The sequence below is a fragment of the Propithecus coquereli genome, unplaced genomic scaffold (assembly GCF_000956105.1).
Source record: "Propithecus coquereli isolate 6110/MARCELLA unplaced genomic scaffold, Pcoq_1.0 Scaffold104, whole genome shotgun sequence".
In the NCBI taxonomy this organism is placed as follows: Eukaryota; Metazoa; Chordata; class Mammalia; order Primates; family Indriidae; genus Propithecus; species Propithecus coquereli.
In genome coordinates this window covers 6,125,039-6,131,621 of record NW_012134303.1, presented here as the reverse complement: position 1 = coordinate 6,131,621, position 6,583 = coordinate 6,125,039, and positions in this window count along the sequence as shown.

The window sequence follows — 6,583 nt, the reverse complement described above, 5'->3', positions numbered from 1 at the left end:
ACTATATTCCATTATTGCAAGTATACTACAGATGTTCAAAAAGATAAGTAGAGATATAGAAAAATCACAAATTAAATGTATAAAGCTACCATGTCTGAGATGAAAAATATACTGGATGAGATTAATAGTAGATTAGATATTGCAGAAAAAAAGATTAGTGAACTTGAAGACACAGCGATAGAAACTAACAAATAAAACTCAAAGAGAAAAAAGAATTAATAATCAAAATGAAAAGGGCATCAGTGATTTGTGGGACTACTTAAAGTGTCCTAATTACAGAATGGAAGATGGATATTTGAGGAAATAGTGACTAAAATTTACCAGAAATAAAGGCTATTTTATAATGACAAGGATATAAATTCATCAAGAGCACATAATATCCCAAATGTTTATGTCCTTAATAACAGCCTCAAAGTACATAAAGTAAAGAAAAAAAAATAGAACTTCAAGGAGAAATAGACAAATCGACAATTATAGTCTAAGATTTTAATACCTTTCTATCAATAATTGATATGATAAATAGGCAGAAAATCAGAAAGGATATAGTAGACTCAAACAAAACTATCAAACAACTTGACCTGATTAACATTTATAGAACATTCCAAACAACAGCAGAATACACATTCTTTTCAAGTGCAAATATTCACAGAACATTTACCAAGATGCACTATATTCTGGGCCACAACACAAACCTCAATATATTTAAAAGAATTTAAATCATACCAAGTATACAATTTTTACAACAACAGAATTAAATTAGAAATCAATAACAGAATCATCTTTGTGAAATACCCCAAATATTTGAAAGCTAAACAACATACTTCTACATAAACAAAGGGTCAAAAAAGAAATCAAAAGGGAAACTTAAAAAAATATTTTGAATTGAATGAAAATAAAAACACAACATATCAGAATTTGTGGGATGCCACTAAAGCGGTACTTATAGTGAAATCTATAGCACTAAATGCCTACATTAGAAAAGAAGCAAGTCCTTAAATCAATCAGCACAAATTTTTTTTTATAAAAAGAGGAGCACAGTAAGCAGAAGAAAGGAAATAAGAAGTATCTAACCAAAAATCAATAGAATAGAAAACAAAAAGAAAAAAGAAAAATCAATGAAACGAAAAGTTGAGTCTTTGACAACATCAATAAAACTAAGAAACCTCTAGTCTGCTTTATCAGGAAAAATGAAAGACAAAATAAATGACCAATATCAGGAGTGGGAACAGTACCATCACTACAGATTACTTAGATATTAATATATGGAAAGATATTAAGGGAATATTAACAACTTTATGTCAATAAATTTGACAACATGGATAAAATGAAAAAATTATTTGAAAGCTACAAACTAACAAAGCTTAATAAAAAAGAAATAGATAACATGAGTTGCCCTATTAAAGAAAGTGAATTAAAACCCTTTCCAGAAAGAAAATTCCAGGCCTGAATATCGTCACTGATGAATTCTATCACATATTCAAAGAAGGATGAATACAAATTCTTCACAAACTCTTCCAAAAAATAAAAGAGGAAAGAACACTTTTCAACTTATTTTACAGGTCCAGTGTTATATCAATACAAAAAATAGACAAAGACATCACAAGAAGATTACAAACCAATATTCCTTATGAATGTAGATACAAACATCTTTAACAAAATACTACCAAACCAAATCCAGCAGCATATAAAAATAACTACACACCATTACAAGTGGAATTTATCCTAGTAATGCAAGGTTGAATCAGCATATGAAAATCAATCCATGTAATACATCATGATAGTTGGATACAGAACAAAAACCACATGACAATCAATAGACACAGAAAAACCATTTGACAAAACCCAGCACTCATTCATGATAAAAACATTCAACAAGCTAGGAATAGGAGGAAACTTCCTCAACCTGATAAATGGCTTTTATGAAAAATCCATAGCTAATAACCATATTTAATGGTACAAAGATACAATGCTTTCCCCTAAGGTAAGAAATAATACATGGATGTTTGCTCTTACCACTACTACTTAACATTGAAAGGAGGTTCTGACTAGTGTAATCAAATAAAAAAAAGAATAAAAGGTATTCAAATTGCAATAGAAGAAGTAACTTTCTTTCAATTCACAGATGACGTGACATTTTACACAGAAAATCCTAAGAAATCCACAAACTATTAGAGTTCATCAATGAATTCAGCCAGGTTGCAGGATACAAGACCAATGTTTGTATGTTTTTTTCCAATACATTTAGGGAATACAAGTTGAATTTTGTCACATGTATATATTGTATAGTGGTAAAGTCTGGACTTGTGTACAAGATCAAAATTTTTTAAAAAGTTGTATTTCTATATGTTAGCAATGGTGAATAGGAAATTAAAGTGTAAAAAGTACAGTTTATAGTACATAAAAATATTAAATACTTTGTGATAAAGCTGATATAAGATATACTAGACCTGTACTCTGAAAAATCACAAAACATTGCTGAGAGAAATTAAAGACCTACATAAATGGAAAAATACACTTTGTTCACAAGGTCAGAAGGGTCAACATTGTTAAGACGTCAATCATCCCCAAATTGACGTATAGATTCGATACACTGTCAACCAAAATCCCGGCATTCTTTTAGGAAGAAGTTGACAAGCTGATTCTAAAAATAAAATTCATATGGAAACGAAAAGGGCCTAGAATACCTAAAACAACTTTTAAATAGAAGAACAAAGCTGGGGGACAAACACTACCTGATTTCAAAATTTATTATAAAGCTACCATAATTAAGACAGTTTGGAATTGGTATAATGATGGACAAAAAATTAATATAACAGAATACAGAGTCCAGAAATAGACACACACATATATGGACAATCGATTTTTGACAAAGTTTCAAAAGTGGTAAGTTGAAGAAAAGAGACTTTTGCAAAAATAAGAACTTTGAATCATGCCTTGCACTGTATGTAAAAATTAACAAAAAATGGATCGTGGACCTAAATGTAAAAACTAAATCTATAAAACTACTAGACATTACATAGAATAAAATCATTGTGTCCTTGGATTATGCAAATATTTCTTAGATATGATACGATAAGCACAATTCGTAAAAGAACAGCTTGATAAACTGGACTTTATCAAAATTGAAAACTTCTGCTCTGCCAAAGACACTGTTAAGAAAATGAAAAGACAAGCCATCAACAGGGAGAAAATCTTTGTGATGCACATATGTAATAAAGGGCTTGTATCTAAAATATATAAAGAACTTCCAAAAGTTAACAATAAGAAAATAAACAACTCAATTAAAAATGGGCAAAGATCTGAACAGACATTTCACCAAAGAAGATATGTGGTAGGAAATCAGCACATAAAATCATGCTCATTATTATTAGTCATTAGGTAAATACAAATTAAAATCACAATGAGATACCACTACACAATACTAGGATGGTTAAACTTTTAAAAACAAAGTAGAGATTTGGACATCAGCAAGATGGTGATATAGGACTTTCCATCATTCCTCCCTGCCCCCACAGAAACATCAATTTGAACAACTGTCCATGCATGAAAATACCTGCATAAGAGCTAAGGAAACCAAGTGAGAGATTACAGCACCTGGGTGTAGCACAGGAATAAGAAAAGATGCACTGAAGAAGGTAGAAAGGATAGTTTTACCTTACTCACATTACCCCCAAAATCTATGCATCCCAGTGTGAAGAGCGATACCCTTCACTTGAAAAAGGAGAGGGAAGCAAGCATTGGACATTGTTTGAGATCCCAACACCAGGCCTGGCCCAGTAAAACTCAATACTGGGCAGGCCCCCAAGATCCCAGACTCTAGGCTGGTGCCCTCAGACTGAGCCTCCAAGCCTGCCTTGGGGCCAGGCCAGATCCCTCAGAACCAGGCTCCACACCTGCCCCGAGGACTCAGCCTCTGGGCCTGTCCTTCCTCCAGGCCAACTCTAGTAGCCCCAGGCTCTGAACCAGCCCTAGTACCAAGCTGGCTCCAGCAGCCATATTCATCAGAGTAGCACCTGTGGGCCCAGCCTGCAGGCTGGATCCTGTGGCCTCAGGCTCCAAGCCTGATCCAGGTTCCAGACCACCTCAGCACCAGGACAATCCCCACAAATTCAGCCTCCAGTCTTGCCCCAGTGGCCTGAGGCTCTGGACTGCCCACAGCAATGGGCTAGCCCCTACCAACCCAGGCTTCTGGCCTGCCCCCAGCACCATGCTTGCCCTCACAGCCCTAGTCATTAGGCTCGGGTGTGGGTCCAGCCTCTTGGCCAGCTCCTATGGCTCCAGGCTCCAGACCTGCCCCTGGTTCCAGACCACTGCAGTACCAGGTTGACATCCCTGGCCTCAGGCTCCAGGGTGGCACCCACAGACATAGGCTCTGAGCCTGCCTAGTGCTGGGCCAGTTTTTAGGGCCCTATACTCCAGCAGACCCAGGGTACAGGCTAGCTCCCACAGCTTCAGGCTCTAGGCCAGCCCCTATGGCTTCTGACACCAAGCCAACATCCATGATCCTAGGCTTCAAACTGGCCCTTGCATATCCAGGCTCCATGCCTACCTCAACAAAAGGCTGGATCCAGACTCCAGGTCAGTTCTAGTGGCCACTGGCTCCAGTAAACTAAAGATCCAGGCCTATTTTTAGCAGGCCCAGGGCTTAGGCCCACTATAGTAGACCCCGGTGCCAGGCCAGGCCCTACAGACTGAGGCTCCAGGACCACCCCTGAAGACACAGGCTCTAGGTCATCCTCTATTGACTCAGGACCCAGACTTGCCCCTGAAGACACAGGCTCTAGGCCTACCCCAGTGCTAGGCCAGTGCCCATGTACTCAGGCTCAAGGCCCACCACAGTACCAGTTCAGCTCCTTTGGACTCAGGCTCCAGGTCCACCCCTGTGGACCCGATCAATGGATCTACCACAGTTGATACTGGTTCCAGACCCAACCTGCTGATCTAGACACAAAGCCAGCCTGCCTGAGGACTCCAGCAGCAAGCCCACCCATGGACCAAGACAGTCAACCTGCCCAGAATTTCTGGATGGGCTGACTGGTAAAGGAATTTCTCAGACAAAGCCGGTATGCAAATACTGGAATAAGTCCCCACTACTTCAAATATGCTAACATCAGCCTATGGCCACAAGGATTAAGAACAATCAGGGAAACATGACACCACCAACAGAACAAAATAAAGCACCAGAAACTGACCCCAAAGAAATGGAGATTTATGAACTGTTTTACAAGGAATTCAAAGTAATTGTTTTAAGAAAGCTCAGTGAACTTCAATAAAAGTCAGAGAAAGAATTTAGGAGTCCCTTGGATACCCATGGCTGCTCCTTTAGGAGAAGGTGATTCTTCAGAGAGTCATCAGGTGGGGAAGTCCAGGGTTATGAGAAAACATGAAGGAGGGGTAGCAAATGACAAGTGCCTCATCCCAGAGTCTGGAGACAAAAAGAAAAACAAAGCATTTAATCTAGCTATGTGCCATAGTTTGAGGAATTAGTCATATACATTAACTTCCAAACGTATGCCTCCTGTTGAGTATAAAGCACAGTTATTTCTACGCAAATGATTCAGTATGTATCAGAATAATTTAGTTAAAAGATGCATTTGATCATAACAACAAAATCTGTTCATAAATACTCAAGCTCCAAAGTAATTTCTTCTGTAAAACCACTTTAGAACACATTTTTCTTTAGGGCACAAAACAGTGGTGTCATATCCTGTTGATGTTGAAGCAAAAAATCCTTGTCATTTTTGATGAGTAATAAGCTACAAAGGTATGGTAAATTCAGAAAGTCCTTTCCTGGACTTCTTCAATAAACAACTATATTTGGATACCATACAAAATGAGTTTGGGGGAACAGAAAAGCATATTTGTTTAATGTTTTAAAGTTTTTAATTTAAAATTAATCTAAAGAAGTCCTCTTAAACAGATGGAAAACCATACCATGCTCGTGGATCGGCAGAAACAACATTGTTAAAATATCTATACTACCCAAAGTGATCTACAGATTCAATGCAATACCTATTAAAATGCCAACATCATTTTTTGCAGATCTATAAAATATAATTCTATGCTACCAGAGAAGACCCCATATAGCAAAAGCAACCTTAAGCAAAAAGAACAAATTGGGAGGCATCAATTTACCAGACTTCAAACAATACTATGAGGCTATAGTAACCAAAACAGCATGGTACTGGCACAAGAACAAAGACAGACTAATGGAACAGAATTGAGAACCCAGATATAAAACCATCCTCATAGCTATCTAATCTTTGACAAAGCAGACAAAAACATACACTGGGGAAAAGAATCCCTATTCAATAAACGGTGCTGGGAAAACTGGATAGCCACATGTAGAAGACTGAAACAGGATCCACACCTCTCATCTCTCACAAAAATCAACTGACAATGAATAGCAGACTTAAACCTAAGGCATGAAACCACAAGAATTCTAGAATAAAATCTTGGAAAAAACTCTCATAGACATCAGCCTAGGCAAAGAATTTATGAAGAAGACCCCAAAGGCAATCACAGCAACAACAAAAATAAATAAATGGGACCTGATCAAATTAAAAAGCTTCTGCATAGCCAA